Genomic DNA, 17,751 nt, shown 5'->3' on the forward strand with positions numbered 1-17,751 from the left:
TGTAGACAATAGGATGGGGGTCATCAATAGTAAGTTGCATAATTAATATTCTTTTGATGGGTCATTCTCTGACACTGGGAATGAGTATTTAGTGATGTGACCAATTAGTACATAGATTGCATCGCAAATTGCTTCCATAGTAACATTCACTCTGAGAGCAGTTATCACAAATTGTAAATGTGAAAGCATGATTCACAACTATTTCTTCAATAGTGTTTCTTTTATATACAAGGGTCAGTCAAACTTAGCTATAAGGCCTAGGGCACCTGCAATTTTATTTTTTAATTTAAATCCCACTCCTTCCGCAAAAAAAGATAGCCACTTTTCTTTCCGCTTGTATTATTTTAAGTAGGATTCCTATGAATTTACAATACCAATTTTCAGTTGTGCTTCGATTGTCATATGGTCTTTGGAGATAGTCAAATATTTAAGACTAAGGAGTCAAGTAATTCAACTAACTTTAGTAACCAAGAGTACATCACGTGGTTCTGGTTTAGTGATTCATTACTGGAATTGCAGAATAAAATGATAAGATAATATAATGAATGTTGTTTAAATTATTATTTGATTCAAATCAATTCAATGTCATGAAAATGTTTCTGCCACTTGAAAGGATGGGTGGGTCCTTTTAGGATGTTGGGTTTTGGGGGTTTCACTAATGCAAATAATCCTGGGATTTGCGGTGTTAGCAAAAATTAATGTAAACTTATAGAGTGCACCCTAAGACATTTATTAAACGTTACTACACTCCATAACAGTATCTGTCCCTGTAAACTGCTGGTGGCGTTCTGTTCGTTCATGTTGTTCCTTTGCTCCCACAATATGATTCCTCACCAACGGAAAACAACATGATGTGGCATTTTCAGGCATTTCACATAAAAGGTGTAATGCAAAATGCCAGAAATTATGCAAGATTACAGCGACGTAACACAAGTTCATCCCTGGCTTAAAAATGTCTGGCACAAAAATCAGTTTTAGTGCCATTTTTTATAGTTATATCCATATCTGTGTCGGTACCTCATACAACAGGTGCCCTCTAAATAAAGATCTAATTATAGAACTTCCATGAAAGACTTCAGAGTTGTCCTCATTTGTGTTTTTTCTATTTTAGGGCCCGATTACAACTTTAGCAGTACTGCGCGGACACTCTGCCGGCATAGCACCTCCAAAGCTATGCAAGGACTGCCCGCCCGATTACGATTTCAGCTCGTGCAGGCGGACGGTCCTTTTGCTGTCCCATGGCGGTGCTCTGAAGAAGGGCACCACGATGGGAACGGTAAAACAGTTCCAGCAGGGGCATGGTCTTGTGCTATAACTAGGGGTATAATCAGACAGGGGAGATATGTGGTTTCCCCCTGAATACATCCCCATGGAGGGGGGCATGGGAGCCCTTTAGTGCCCGCTTTGATTCCTAAACCCCAGTATTTTGTGGTGTGCTCCTCACCATTAAAAGGCTGGCGGTGAGAGGAACTTTAATATGCTCGACGGAACTGGGCAAGTCCTGCTCAGCATATTGCATTGTCCCTTTGCAGTACTACCGCCAGGGAGTGCCAATTCCCTGGCAGAGCCAGCGGTCCACCCCTGGAAAGACTCGGAGAGTCCCAATCCAGTGGATGGAACACTGCCACCGCAAGTCTGGCAGTCCATGGACCGCTAGACTCGCAATCAGGCCTATAATTAATTGCAGTCCGTTCATATCAATCTCCTCTCCATTTCAGCCAGTTTGCAAAATATTTAGCCAGTACACCGGAAGTGTGGAATCTGATATTTTACGGAAGAATTAAAGCACAGAAAGGGTATTATAATCTACTGGCCCATATTGGGTGATTATTGTTACAGTAGGCAAATTCATTTCGATGTTCTGCACTATCCACCTTCCATGCTTCTCACTCTTCTCAGTTTTCTCTATTATTTGATTAGAACCACTATTTTTTAGTTTCAGAATTATATCCTCCAGTTTCCTTGGAAACATTCCTTTACTGAGATGAAATTGCAGAAAAAAGATCTTTCCCTCCAATAATAAAAGGTCTCTCATTGAACAACAATATATCTATCTCCTTTGAGTTTCTTCAAAATACACCATCACCATATTTCTAATTATTATTTATGCACTGCACTTATACTGCTACTCACTATGTAAATGTAGGCTCTCCGACTTCTGTCTTCAGATCCAAGCTTCTCAATCCCGGAGAAAATCAGGAGAATTCCTTATTTTAAAATCTCTCATTCCACATGTACTAGGTCTGTTCACCGCATTTCCCATTAAACCTTTCCATCCAACATTCGATCATCTTTTCTTGAGAGTGCCACAAGGCCTGAAAATCTTGTGCTCACTTCTTGTGAACAGAAAGATTTTTCCATTTGCTAACGATATATCTGTCTCCCGCACCCAGATAAAAATGGGGTGGGGTCCCCTTGGCCTAAGAAGGCTCAGGGGGGGGGGGCAAGAAGCGCCCCTTCCCCTTTTTATTATATTTGTGATGGCGGATGAGGTCCCTAGGGCCTATTAAGGCTCGGGGGCTGCACGCCCTCCTGCCCTGTTTAATTGTTTTTGGCTCTGGGTAATAGGTCCCTGGGGCCTTTTAAGGCTTGAGGAGGGAGGCCATTTGGCTCTGCTAACTATAATGGGTAAATTTCGTATTATATTTAGTTGAAAACATTTATGTTGTCACTGATATTTTTGCCTAACTATAATTTTAGTTTAACTTTTGTTTATTTCATTGAAAAATGGGCTGACTGTGTAAAATAAGATAGATCATATCAGTCTTCCATATGAAAGGGCGACACTGGGTAGTGTGGGCAGCATGACAGTGAAATCCTATGCACCCTCTTATATCTAAACACAATCCAGCACTACCGGTGCAGTAAATAAATAAATATAAACAATGCAGGCATATTTGTAAAGCACGCATATATTCCACAGTGTTCTCAGTATCTTCACCTTATTGAAAAATAACGTGTGCTAAATTTAATTTAATTTCAAGATTCTCATTTTATCAAGCATCTATGGCCTCTGTTTTATACCCCACTGGTGTATGAAACTGAGGCCTAAAGCCATATACAGATCTGTGCAGTTAATGTTAGTTTAACTGCAGGAAGCTACTATCCACACCAGATCGTAATGATTTAACTCATACTTACATAAAACAGAGCTGGAGGAAGATTTTGTGGGTCTGGCAGCTTTATTCTTCTGGCTCTGTAGGTGCTTGCAAAGCTTTAAAACCTGGCCATTCGTAAAGCAGAGATAACATGTTCTGACTACACTAAATGGCTCACCGTCTGCACCATCAGGACCACTACCACCAGAAAAAAGGACTACAAAAACAACAAACAACACAACTGGTACACAATCGACCTCAGGGAATCCAAGCACCACTGCAAACAACTTGAGAGAAAATGGAGGCTTGACAAAAACACAACAGCAAGCTTCACATACAAAGCCGCAATCAACCTCTACTGCCAACTTCTACCAGATGCAAATAAAAAAGCCCAACTTCTCAGACTCAAAGACAGCTCCAACAACGACAAATAACTCTTCACCATCATCAAGGAGTTTTCAAACACAGGGGCGTGGCTAGCCAGCTGAACATGGCTCTGCATCACAGCCCTCGATTATCCTGTCTGGACCCGGTATCCCTAGCCATCCGGGAGCGGGGGAGGCACAACTGCATGCCCGAAAATCCGGGGAACAAATTGATGTGATGAGGGCGCCATTGCAAGCAGAAGCACTGATGTTTGCAGAGGGAACCTCCTGAGCGATTCCCCTGGTGCCTGCCGCCATTTGCGGCAGAGACGTTTGAGGGTCCCCACAATGTGCGGGCGGCCTGGGGGACGTTGTTACTCCTGTCATTGTTCTGCCACTAAGGGGGAAGAAGCGATTACCTACTGTTGCAGTGGTTCTAAGGCAACAGTCTGCGCAGTGGGATCCGCCGATTGAGCTGCCTGCAATCTACTCACAACATTGCTGGCACCCAAGGTGTAATACCCACCGGGGAGGTGAGGCACACCGCGGGGGGCGGGCGGCCTTCTCCTCCCTTCCCCCCAAATGACCTCCTCGGACACTGCTTTTGAGATGCGTTGGCACTGAAGTGAGATGCTGGGGAGGAGTGGCCCGTCCCACGCTACGCTTGGGGTCGGATCGGGCCCTCGCCGTAAAGGAACAGCAGCAGGGCCGGGCCTGGACGATACAGAGTGGGGACCAACCTGTTAACCCCATGTTGCACCCCCCCTAGCCTGGCGCTTTGAGGGAAATGCAATCTGGCATACTGCTTAGAGGTCGGAGTAGCAAGACACTGGTGAGGCCCACAACCCCCTACCCTTCTGATAGTAGCCGGGTGCGATGAGGCCGGGAGAAGTTACAATGGGGTTAAGTTGATGGCTAAATGCAAGTTAGATATTCAAATAGAGCTTCTCAGGCCATATATGTCTAAATACTCATGATCAAAAAGACATGAAATAATACATTCATATAGGCATAAATATATGGTAGAGAACAATTCTATATTTTTTATAACAAAATATTTTTTAATTAGGAAATTTCATTGATGAAAATATTCTTAATTTTTCATGATTGTTTTATAAGATATATATGTTTGTGTACATATATTTATATTATCATTTCAATTCTATAAAAGTCATATACATGATATATATCCTATAAAGAAACAAATGTATGTAAACATATAAAGGACAACAATGATACAAAACAATACTGTACATGGAATTAAAATACGAAAAAAAGTAATAGGTTATAAGACAGTTCAAAGGCTGGTGGCAGATGAGAACCTTCAACGTTTTGGCGTGTGTGCCTTCTTCAGGAAAACCCGACTCAACTTTTTCTTCTAGTAGTGTAGACAGAAATGATCTTTAAATTTGAAAATAAAAATTCTTGCTCCTTTAATCAAAGTCCAGAAGTTGGCACTTTGTGGTCCGTGTTGGGACTGTATGGGAGCTCAGAAGCGGCAGTTTCTGTATTTATAGTGATGCTGCTTCATCAAGTGGTTTGAATATATGGTTAGATCACCACTTTTCTCTTTTTATATCACGTGGTATATATTTGCAGGCTTGTATCCAACTCGAGGAGTTAAGGGTATGTAAAGTTAAAGATTTATTCACAGTAGAGGTGTAACTTGTTTAACAAGGTGTCGGTTCAAGGAGATGCTAGTTCATTGCTCCATAAAGCGCAGGGGGACTTCCACAGGGACACACGATTGGGGGGCAAAGACGGCGCTTCCAGGAACAGGGGTCGGATCAGGCCCAGTTGGGGGACATACCTAGGGAAGCTGTGGGGACCCCTCTCAGCCCGGCCTGAGAGGAGCACGGCCTGGGGTGGCAGCCAAGCGCCAGGAGTCATTAGTTACCTCACTGTCCTGGCAGAATATGTGGGCCAGTGCTTGTGCTGGGAGGACTGCCACGGCGGCAGGCACTGTTGCAGAAGGGTGGAGGGAAAGGTCCAATCTGCTGTGAAGTCCGGGGGTCAGGTCGGGCCCATGCTGTGGGTGCTCAGAAGTCGGGGTAAGTGAAAAAGGTGACAGCAACTGGTCCTGTACCACCATTAGTAGGGGGAGCGACCTGTGCTGGACTCTTGAAAAGTCCGGGGCCGGTTTGTGCCTAGGCTGTGTGCCCACTGACGTTGGTATGTGCGGAAACGACGGGGTGCTACAGAAAGGCAGTGACTAAAGACGCAGCCCTGGTGAGAGAACCCTCCTGCACTTGGCTCCACATGCAGAATCTGTCATAAGTAAGGACAGCACCAAGTCTGGAAAGCCTACCTGGATAAAGAGGTGGCCAATACAGATCTGCCTTGCCCCAGTGGAATTGTGGCAACTCAGACCCAGGTGGTGGCGGTGCTCAGGTGGCAATATTGAACTCCTTAACTGGGAACGTTCTAAAGGCAATCACTGAGACATAGAGCAGGGCTCCGCCGACATCTAAGTGCAGACTCAATCAGGTCTACCACGCAGAATTTTGCACCATTTAACTGCTCAATCAGGTCTACTACCTGTGGTACAGGTGGTACGTTAGAGGTGCAACCAACAGCAAGAGCGACAGCTACCTGGTCAGTGGCCAACTGGTGGACGTCACCGTATATGTGTGGGGGAAACATCGTGACAAGGATGGCCGGCCCTGTTCATACGACGCTAGCCGAATTCCGACAGAGCCACAGCTAGTAATGGGCCACCAACGAACCAACAATCAACAACTCAATTTGTGCCATGGTACTTCAGGAGCAATGTCTATGGATGGCGATATGCCCTTGGAGACGTCTCACACGGTGCTTACTGCAAAACTCAATACCGTACTAGCATCAGTTGAGGAAATTGGTTCTGCTCTTGACCAGACTCGCTCATCGCTAGAATCGAAAATTGATAAAGTCACCTTAGACTTCACCCTTCTAAGCGCAGACCACCACAAGTTGGGGGACAAGGTGAGACAGAAAGAACAATATGTACAGAACTGAAGCCTGTCACGCAAAGTCACACCACTGCCCTACAGGACTTATTCAATTGAGTGCTCGAACTGGAGGATAAGGTGGAAGATGCCGAGGAATGCTCTTGTAGAAACAACGTCCGCATGGTTGGACTGCCGGAGGGGGAGGAAGGACGTATTCTGGAAGAATTTACGGAGTGCTGGATCAGAGATCTACTACCAGCCGGTTCCCAGTCTTTTGCAGTTTGTGGTGGAACACGCACGCCGGGTCCCTGCACAGAAGCAACCGCCGGGAGCCTGCCCACACCCATTCTTATTTAAAGTTCTCAACTATAGGGACAGAGACAAGCAGCCAAGTGTGCAAATAGGAAATAGCCAGATCATGCTATTCCTGGATTACACTGCACAAGTTCAGCGCCGAATAAGCGCATACTCAACAGTGAAGCAGCAGCTGCAAGACCTTGACCTCAACTACTCTCTGCTATTCCCTGCCAGACTCCAGGAGGTCGCAAACGGACCAACACACTTCTTTGATTCACCTGCCGACGTCTGGGGCTGGCTGGAAGAATCAGGAAGATGGACGGCACCCATACCCTCTTCAGGGGAGGAAATACAGAGACCAAACAGAAGTCAGCCAAATGCTATGTTGGGTGCCGCAGCGCCCGACCTCGAACAGAGAAGGGCGGAGAAACAGGAAGCACTACAAGTGGCCGCTGCTTTGGGGACTGCACTGCACAACACTGATAGTCAGCAGAGCCCGTTCAGATCCTCTGAAACCAACTCCTCTGTATCCTCTGGACTGAGCATTCCAGAAGAATATCCCCCACCTGATGTCACACCGCAGACGGCAGACAACATCATATAACTTTAGGTGGCCGGCACCTCTGTCCTGGGGCTGAGCACGTGCAAGTGTCTGCCCATTCGGCATACATAGTGTGCTGCAAAATGTAACCCTTCCACCACTGTATTCACCATTTTCTGTCTGATAGGTAAGTTGGCGCCCCCACACACGACACCGCAGCTAACACATGCCCTGCGGCGTAGAGCAAGGCATGCGCGGGGTGCCGGCTCCCCTGCCCGGCTGGATTAGCTGTGTGGAAACACAGGCTACCGCACAACACCGAGGGCCGACACAACTCATGCCAAGCACACATCACAAAAAGTCCTCCCGGCAAGAACTCTAGAGTCACAGTTACAGCCTAAAGTTAGGCACCCTAGTTTGGACGAAATCCTAGTTGGAACTCGCCCCTGACAGTTATGCATTGTTCAATTAGAGACAATGTTTTGTTATTACAGATACCAAGATGGAGTACAATCGCACATATTTGTTGCCACAGCGGCTGGCCCCCCTGTCACCCACCTGATCAAACCAGAATGAACCATGGTGCAAGTTAACGTAGTGACGTGGACTGTGCACGGCATACACACACCGGCGCTTAGACACTCCATCTACTCCTATTTGCTGCACAGATCAGCCGGGATTGCTATGCTCCAGGAAACACACATGTCCCAGGTGGGTGTGGGTCACTTGCGCAGTAAATGGAGAGGCCAAGTGTATGGTACGAGCTACTCGGATCATGCACTGGTTGTCCTCATCTGGGTAAGAGCTGGGATTCCATTCACTAGTGATAGGGCACTAATCGATCCCAAAGGCAAATACAAATTAGTCAAGGGGAGACTTAACAGCCAACCAATACTTCTTGGATCCATCAATGCCCCGAACGTTGGACAGTTGGCCTTTTTAGACAACCTCACTACAACACTGGCTGGGTGGAGTAGCATGCCCTGGCTCCTCCGGGGAGATTTCAACTCTGTGCTTCACTTAGAGCTGGATAGATTGTTTCCGCCCCTCTCCAAAACCACAGTAGCATCCAATACGCAGGCCCTTACATAATGGCTAGCACACTGGGCACTTATAGATATATGGTGTGCTACCAACCCCCACACCCGGGTCTATTCATACTAATCATCGGTAGACGGCCTTTATGTGCGACTTGGAAGGATAGTGGGATCCCCAGCACTCCTCCCCCTGGTAGACTGCGTAGAATACTTAGGCCGGACACATTCCAATCATAACCCGCAAATGCTGTAAGTGTGTTTGGAGGTTGGGCACCCCCTTGTCCGCACATAGAAGCTCCAAACAGCTGCGCTGGATGACCCAGCATGTTGCTCCTCCCTATGCACGGCACTGTTCACATATTTTGAGATAAACTAAGGTTTGACAGAGAATGCATTAACAGAATGGGAAGCCTTCAAGGTCACCATGAGAGGTCATTGCATAGGTATGACCTGAAATACCTGAAAGCAGCTCTTATCCGAACTAACCGCAATAGAAAAATGGTTGCTACAGTATGAAGTGGATGGGGAAGGCGAGGGCAGGGATAAGCAGCGCTTGGACACGCTACGCACGCAGCACTTGGAGCTGCTAGAACGTCTCCGCTGTCATACCTACCGGCACGTACACATGACATGGCCGACAGGGCAGGTCGACTTCTAGCCAGGCCAATCTGCCAAGACACGCCCGCAGGCCCATTTAAGAGCTGCAGACTAGTGAGGGAACGCTGATATACATGCATGAGACATCCACGAGGCACTAACACAACAATACCATCAACTGTACCAATCCCACTGCAGCTGCAACCCACACATCATGACAGATTTTTTAGACCTCATATAACTGCCTGAGATAGAAGTTGCACTCGATTATATGTTAAATTAGTCAATCTCACTTGAAGAGATTGAGGACGCAATCTCGTCACTGGCCACAGGGAAGACCCCGGGTCCAGATGGACTCCCAGCGGAGTACTACAAAGCATATCAGGTGACAAAAGGCCCAAGACTGCATGCCCTCTACACAGCCGCCTTGGACACAAGAAGACTTCCCCTGTCGCTGTGCGAGACACACCTAATATCATTGACGAAACCTGACAGAGACCCAACTGACATGAGTTCCTATAGGCCCCTCTCCCTGCTCAACACTGATTATAAGCTGTTGGCGAAGGTATTGGCTGAAAGGCTGGCACAAGTGGTTCCTGTGTTGGTACACACAGATCAAAATGGTTTCATGCCAGCATTCAACAAGTCAAGTCAAGTCAAGTCAAGTCAGAACATTTGTAATGTGCACATATCACATCCGAAGAGTCTCATGGTGCATGCAGACAGCTCTGACAAGAGGTGGACAGTTGAGTTAACAAAAAAGCCAAGTCTTCAGTTTCTTGCGAAAACAGATGTGCTCTGACGTCCTACGCAAGTTCAGGGGCATTTTATTGCAGAGGGAGGGGGCAAGAAAAGAATATGCACGGCCCCCATTTCTGGCGGTTTGTATTCTCATCGGGGTGAGCAATGACTCAGTGCTTGATCTAAGTTGCCTACTGGGTGTATACCAAGTAAGTTTGCGGGACCAGTATTTTGGGCCATTCCCGTACATATGTTTGTGAGCCAAACATAATGTTTTAAACACAATTTGCTTCTTCACAGAAAGCCAATGGAGGTTTCTGAGGCATGGGGCAGACGGCGACCTTTTGGGAAGATCTAAGACAAGCCACGCTGTGGTGTTCTGCAGAACCTGTAGTTTCTTCAGATGATGCTCATTTATCGCAAGTAGTAGCGCGTTCCCCTAGTCCAACCTGTTTATAATTAGACCCTGCACTAAGGGTTTTCGCGCCTCTGCTGGAATCCACTTGAAAACTTTGCGCAGGCTGCGCATGTGTCCAAAACAGGTTCCTACAATGTGGTTTATTTGGGTCTCCATGGAGAGTTTGTTATCTATGTAGAAACCCAAGTTCCGCACCGATTCCTTTGGGGTAGGACAGTCTCCAAGCTGTACTGGTCACCAGTCATGGGTCCACTGTTCGGCAGCTTTGCCAAACAATATGACCTCTGATTTATTGCTGTTAAACTGCAGATGGTTTAGACCCATCCAGCTCTGAACCTCAATCATACAACTTTTGAAGCAAAGGTTTGTCTCATTGATGTCAGGGCCTAGAGTGACCAGAATTTGAGTATCGTCGGCATAGGATAAAACATCGAAGCCGAACGCTCTGATCACATTGGCCAAGGGTGTCATATAGACATTAAAAGAGCCTAGGCCTCAGGATGGAGCCCTGCGGAACACCTTTCTTGACAGGCCGGGTGCTTGCTGTGTTCTTACCAACTTGTACAGTAGTTGCACGGTTGGATAAATAGCTGTTGAACCATTACAAGACCTTCCCCCTGACACCAATCTCCCATAGCCGTTGAATAAGGATGCAGTGGGAGATGGTGTCAAATGCCGCAGACAAATCAAGGAGGACAAGAATGGTTGCTTGAAGTTTGTCCAGGGCGAGCCTGATATTGTCTGCGACCTCAACCAGTGCCGTCTCAGTGCTATGGGCGGCACGAAAGCCCGACTGAGAAGGGTCCAGCAGCCCCTTATTCTCGAGATAGTTTACCAATTGTCCATTGACTAAGGATTCCAACATCTTTCCGAAATAAGGCAACAGGGAGATTGGTCGGTAGTTTAAAAGAACATTCGGGTCGGCTCCAGGTTTCTTCAATATTGGCCTTATTCTGGCCGCCTTCCATATTACGGGGAAGTCTGCCTCCAAAAGAGATGTGTTGAGGAGGCTGGTTAGACATTCTACCAGCGCAGGGGCCAATATAGTGAACAGTTTAGGGGACACCTGATCAGACGGGGAGACCGATTTAATCTTTAACCCACCTGCCAAAGTCTTGTTGTTATCAAGCATTTCAAATGTGTTCCTGGTATGAGGTGAGTCATCGGGGATAGATGTTAGATCTTGAGACTGTATTGGGATTTGACACGGAGAAAAGGATTCGTATATCGTGGTTATTTTATCCTCAAAGAATTTCGAAAGGGCTTCGATCCATTCTGTAGAGTTGGGGATGGATAATGGATTATTAGGAGTGGTAAATTCTTTTAAAATATGGTACAGTTCTTTAGAGGAGTTTTCAGCTTTAATTATGCGCTCCGCTAAATACGCCCGCTTCGCCGACCTTATGTCTTGCATATAGTTAGTATGCAGAGTTTTATATGTATTACGGTAGGTTGGGTCTTTATTTTTCCGCCATTTTTTTCAGCGGTTTTCGTTAGAGACTTGGTGTTTTTTAGCTGTTCCGTAAACCAGGGGGCTGGCTTCGCCTTACATTTGACCCTACTCCGGGGAGCGATTTTGTCTAGTGCTTTTTCAATAGCTGCCTCGAGATATTGTGCGACTGCACTAACACTTGTGGTCATATATATGGATTCTGGCTTGAAATGCTTAGCAAAAGAAGGTAGTGTTATTTTTTTCAGGGATCTGCAACATTTAGATTTCTCTTTGGAGGCTGGCACTGTGGTGGAAATAGGGATGGTAAATATCACTAGATAATGGTCAGTCCACAGCAGTGGAATCGGAGGGCTAGTCCTGATATCAGGGGAGTTGGTGAAAAGGAGATCAAGGGTGTGACCTGCCCGATGGGTCGGGCCAACAATCATTTGACTGAGATTCAGGGTGCAGATGTTGGAGATGAATTTTTCGGTGTCAGCATCTGATTGTTCATCCTCATGATGATTAAAGTCACCAATCAGAAGAAATGTATCTGCGGTCAGTGCATGAGGGTCTATAAACTCTAGCAAGACATTAGCAAACTCTCCCTTAATACCGGGAGGTCGATAAAGCAAGGCCCCCTTCCAGACCTCTTTTAAAGTACCGCTTATTTTAAATACTACGATTTCTGTGCGGTCAATCACAGTGCTTTCTATGCAGCCGATATTAATGTTTTGAGTTGCTGCGATCAATAGCCCACCTCCTCTAGAGTCCTTCCTATCATATCGTATGACCTTATACTCCGGGGGAAAAGCTACGTGAAGATCAGGGATGGCGTGCTCGTGTACCCAGGTCTCAGACACAAAACATAAATCTGGGGCTTCCTCATTGAGGAGGCTCCATATTTCCAGTGTCTGAGGATCGAGCGAGCATTAGGATATAAAGCAGTGAGTTCCTTGATGACTTCAGTGGTCGAGTTAATACATGAAGAAACTGTATTTGTACTCAGATCGAAGGATGGATCTAAACAGGAGATACACGGAAACCTGTCAATGTCGGCTGATAAGGCGTCGGAGATTAAGGCCTGAGGAAGATTAATGTCTATTAGTTCTTTCCTTGAATACCAAGGGTAGACATATTAATGGATGGGTTACTTAAAACTCATAAAGCAAAAAAAGATAGGGGTGCCTAATAGGAACAATAATGACCTGGCGACTGGCAGCGTTCTGGCACGGACGGGCGCAGACGGGCTTGCCTTTGACGCGCCTTTGGTGTGCCGCCGGCGCGCCACTGCGCGTGTCCGTGCCTTCCTAACGATTATGTAGATAGAAGGGGAAGGTGGCTTGAGCGCTGCTGTCCCTTACGGTGGTGCAACCGGATGTGAGGTTTTGCCTGGGGCGACCCTCCGTTCAAGCGGCACAAGCCGTGACGGACCGGGGTCTCAGGCAGGCAAGGTGAGTGACAATGCAATAGGCTGTATTTTTAAAAGGGCAAATGATGGGGCAAAATAAACTAACACAAAAATGTTTAAAAACACGATTTTACAGCACGAGCGTGTAAGAGCCTCACAAGCATTCAGTAAGGAGATGACAATCTGCCAAACAGCATAACCCTCCAATCAGGCTGCCGCTGCGCGCGTCCGCGCCTTCTTCCCGATTAAGTTGGTAGAGGGGGAAGGTGGGTAGAGCGCTGCTGTCTCTTCCGGTGGTGCAACCGGAAGTGAGGTTTTGCCTGGCCCGACCCTCCGTTCAAGCGGCACAAGCCGTGACGGACCGGGGTCTCAGGCAGGTAAGGTGAGTGACAATGCAATAGGCTGTATTTTTTTTAAAGTGCAAATGATGTCGCGCAAAGAAAATAAACTAACACAAAAATGTTTAAAACACGATTTTACAGCACGAGCGTGCAAGAGCCTCACAAGCATTCAGTAAGGAGATGACAATCTGCCAAACAGCATAACCCTCCAATCAGGGTGCCGCTCTCTTAACCTGCGCTGTTTCTTCCATATAACCACTTACTCTGTAAGTGCATATCCAAGAGCAGGCTGCCTTGTGCTTGATCTTGAGAAAGCCTTCAAATCGTGGATTTACATGTTTGCTGCTCTAGAGAGGTACAAGCTAGGCCCTGCCTTCTTACAATTGGTCCGCCTACTTTACACAAACCCAGTAGGAAGGGTGAAGACGGGTCCATACATCTCGAAGGCGATTCCAGCACGACGCGAGACGAGGAAAGGCTGCCCATTGCCTCCCTCCTCTTTGCTCTTTCAATGGAGCCGCTAGCGGAATCGATACAGATGAAAAGGCTGGGGGCATAGAGCTAGGGGACAGTCTACATAAGGTGTCACTATATGCAGATGATATATTGATTTATCTTCACAACATCACAGATGTACCTGATAATCTGGCCCAAATCTTGCGGGAATTTGCGGTTCTCTGGCCTCAAGGTAAACACTGGTAAGTCTAAGCTTTACGCCTTTGGAATGGGTGCCCCGACCCGGACCTCATGCTAAACGGGGTAAGGGTGCAATGGATTGAAGACACTTTCTGATATCTTGGAATCCGAATATATCACCAGACGACTGCTCTGTTGGATGGCAATTTAGGTAGGACACTCACGGCCATTAAATCCCTGATGCGGTTCTGGAGCACACTTCCTCTTGCGGTGACTCGCAGGGTGGCATTATTGGAAATGGTGTCCTTACTGAGGTTTTTGTACTATTTCGCCAATCTGCCCATTCATGTGCTGGTTTCCTTTTTTACTGCACTGAAGAGGTTGGTCAGGTACTTCGTTTGGGTCTCCAACAGACACAGGGTGGCGAATAAAAAACTATATCTGAGTGGATTGGAATCGTACTGGTCCTTTCCTGGTTTTGCATGAGACCGGTGAGACTCGCTCCAGGGGCAGCGTTGGAAGGCGGAGGAGAGCACCGGGGAGCAGTGGCGGCAGTGCCGCGAGGATTCCAGAGGCATAACCAGGCATAACCTGGCATAACCCGGTCTTGAACAACCAAAAAAAAGCTGAGACGGTCGAGAAGTTGCCGTGTTGGTGCCTACCTTTGGTCCAGCATTTGGTGCCGTATGGTGCCGTGGTTTGTGCTGCGAGGCCGCCAGAGTCCCTTTTGGTGCCGAGGTTTGTGCCGCAAGGCCGCCAGGGACCCCCGGATGCTGCGGGAAGCTGCTGGAGGGAGGGAGAACTCAGGCACAAGGGTTGCAAGGGTGCCGAGAAGAAACACTGAAGGAGAGGAGGAGCAGCGAGAACTGCTACAATGTCAAACAGCCGGCAGAGCCCCGGATTGAGCCCAGAAGCACCGCAGACAGGGAACTGGACCCCCAGTCTGGCACACATCCACCAGAGGTGAGGCGATCAGCACCTATCAGCACTTATCAGCCCCTTTTCACGGGGAGGCACAGGGAGGCACTTGGAGCTGCGAAAAACTGTGGTGGGGGCAAGCCTGTGGCGGGCTTAAGTGAATAAATAAGCATAGTAAGCTTAACTAAGGTGCTCAACCACCACAGCAGGAACCGTTGGGTGCCGTGTGGTGTTCTGCCTAGCCCCACGACAGCTCAGTAGGTGGAGGAACAGCGAAAGTTTGTTAAACAAAGCAGGAAGTTTTGCATAACACACATAATGTGGTCGGATACAAACACTAGAGAGCTGCTTATGCCTAAGTAGGTCTATCTCGTGTGGTAAAATACCCAAAAGTCGCATCAAAATAAACACAGGAACAGCTCATTGGAAATGTTGTTTAATAGAGTAGGAGCCGCGTGCTAACTCAAAACAAGGTAGATCGCAAGGTAGACCTCTCAAGGCAGAGGGTTGATTTAGGGTTAATTGGACGACGTGGGCCGTAGCACCAGTAACACAGTGTTTTATGAACATCAACATCAATACCAACTCCTACCGCAATTGAATAAGTACAACAGCGGTGCGCTCAAGGGGCCCTAAGTCATATTCTACAACAGAGAAATATGAGATCTGGGAAAGTTCTGCAGGTGAATATAGGCAACAACAAAAAAAATAATAAAACGTCAAAGAGGAAAGGCTAGACATAAGTCAAAAAAGCTAAAAAAGAAGTGCTCCAAGACAGAGAGAGAGGCTAGTCTTGGCACCAACATCGGTCTGTCAGTCCAGGTAAAAATACCGGGATCCAAAAAATGTTCCTTTTAAAAGATCCAATGGCTGCCATTTATGCACCATCTGTTGAGACAGCCCGGTTGCCGAGCCCCATAGCACCAGTAACAAGGGCGAATAAAAGTTACAATACATCAGGAATGACCGAGCAACAGCAAAAGCATGCATTCACCTTCAGCAACCTTCAAACAACTCAAATACTCAAAAAATAAATCAAAACATACAAAAACCAATTGTGGAAACGCAAGTAAGTAGATTGGTAACAGCAATAACTCAGATACACCAGACTACCCCTCCAAGAAACCACGCATTGGGAATAAGTGCAAATGAGGACGATAAAAACGAGCACTTGGAGGAAATAAAAAACACCTGGATGATCAGGAGGACCAGAAAAGGCGCCTAGATAACACCTGGTCAAGCTCATTCTCACTATCAAACGATGCCAACATGTTGCAAATATTAGATAACAATACCCAAACACAAGAATTAATGAACAATGTAATTAATGGAAATATAGCATTACTGCCTATCATGACACAGCCTACTGAAAAGGGAACATCAGAAGGAGCAGAAATTATGGTATCTACTCCTTCAAATCATGGTCAAAGACCAGATCAACAGACAAATGCACAAGAGGAGGGAAGACAGCCAACAGAAAAACAGTCATTAAACTTGTCATCTCCAATAACAATTTTATCGGTCAGCAGGATTGATAAACAGTTGAATGTACAGGAGGAAGGGAGCTTCTCAATGAAAATAAATCAATTCAGTTTGTCACCTCCGATAACAATTTCATTGTTAAGTAGGATTGACCACGAGTCTAGGGGTACTGGAAATTCCATTGATGAACTGCACATGGCGCCATGGAGTAAAACTCTACTAAGCGCATTGGAACAAGCAATCAGGATACTGAACTTTCAATCAGATAAAATGGAAGTCCAGATTGACCTAATAAATCCAACACATTGCAGGTATAAATACCAAGCTGGACTCAATCACTTCCTTCATAACGCGTAGGGGAACCCCGGATATACAAACAAACAAACATCCCCTGCAGCCCAACTGTGGATGTGGCAAAATAATAGATAAACTGGCAAATTTGCCCGAAATATTAAATGATATCCTAGGGGCAGTGGAACTAACAACAAAATCAAAACATACAAGGGAAGCCAAAAAGGTCACAGAGGAAAAGGAGCCAGTGAAAGATATATGTAAAGGGACAGGTGAAATTGACAAGGGAGAAGCCGAACAAGAGGAAATAGAGGTTCAATGTGCGAAAACAATGCACCACCGAAAGGAAATTACACAAAGCACTATTGACACTTGAAAAACTGCAAAACCTACAAAAAGACAAAGGAAACATGCTAGAAAGGGTAGGACAAAACACAATATTTAACCAACTACAAAATCAGAGACAGTTTTTCCGATTTTTTTAAACCAAAACACACAAAGGAAAGAAAATAAGGCATTGATAGAAGGTATAGAGGAGGGTCCAATAATGGGCATTATACATCAGATTCTAACAGTTTCAATACAAAGAAAAATGCATCAAGTGCTCTTGCTATTCCTAACAGAGAGAATATGAATCAGATGTGTCTTACAACAGCTATTTATTTGGCAGCCACAGACCCCACGCCAACTCCCTGAATCTTAAAAAAACAATTCAAAGGAACCCAACATAATGATAAAGGAGAAAAGGCAGAAAAAACAATGCAGGTCCAAACACGAGTGATATCCAAAGAGGAGAGAGGTTCGAGCTCAGATTACGGAGTTCAAGAACCCAACAGGGAAAAGAAGGGCAAACCAAGGCAATTAATAATTCAACATACTAAAAAGGGAGAAGAGGTCGAAAATATATTGCAGGTTCCTGCAAGGACCACAGCCGAATACGAAAGAGGTATCACTCCAGAAAACGGACGGCAAACATTTAGGAGGAGAACGAATGACATAAAACCAGAAAAGCAAGAAAGAAGGGAAGGAACGCCAGGTAATAAGGCATACAAGCGAACCGACAGCAACAAACATAGTAGCCAAAATGCAATACAAGTTATAATAAATAGAAAAGGTAGAGTATGTAGGATGCCCTCTATCGACCTGCAAAGCGAGCCAAAAGGACCAGTAATACATATAGAAGCAAGAAAACTGGAGCAAGAGTCCAAGGAAGCAA

This window comes from Lissotriton vulgaris, chromosome 8 (genome assembly GCF_964263255.1).
Source record: "Lissotriton vulgaris chromosome 8, aLisVul1.2, whole genome shotgun sequence".
Lineage (NCBI taxonomy): Eukaryota > Metazoa > Chordata > Amphibia > Caudata > Salamandridae > Lissotriton > Lissotriton vulgaris.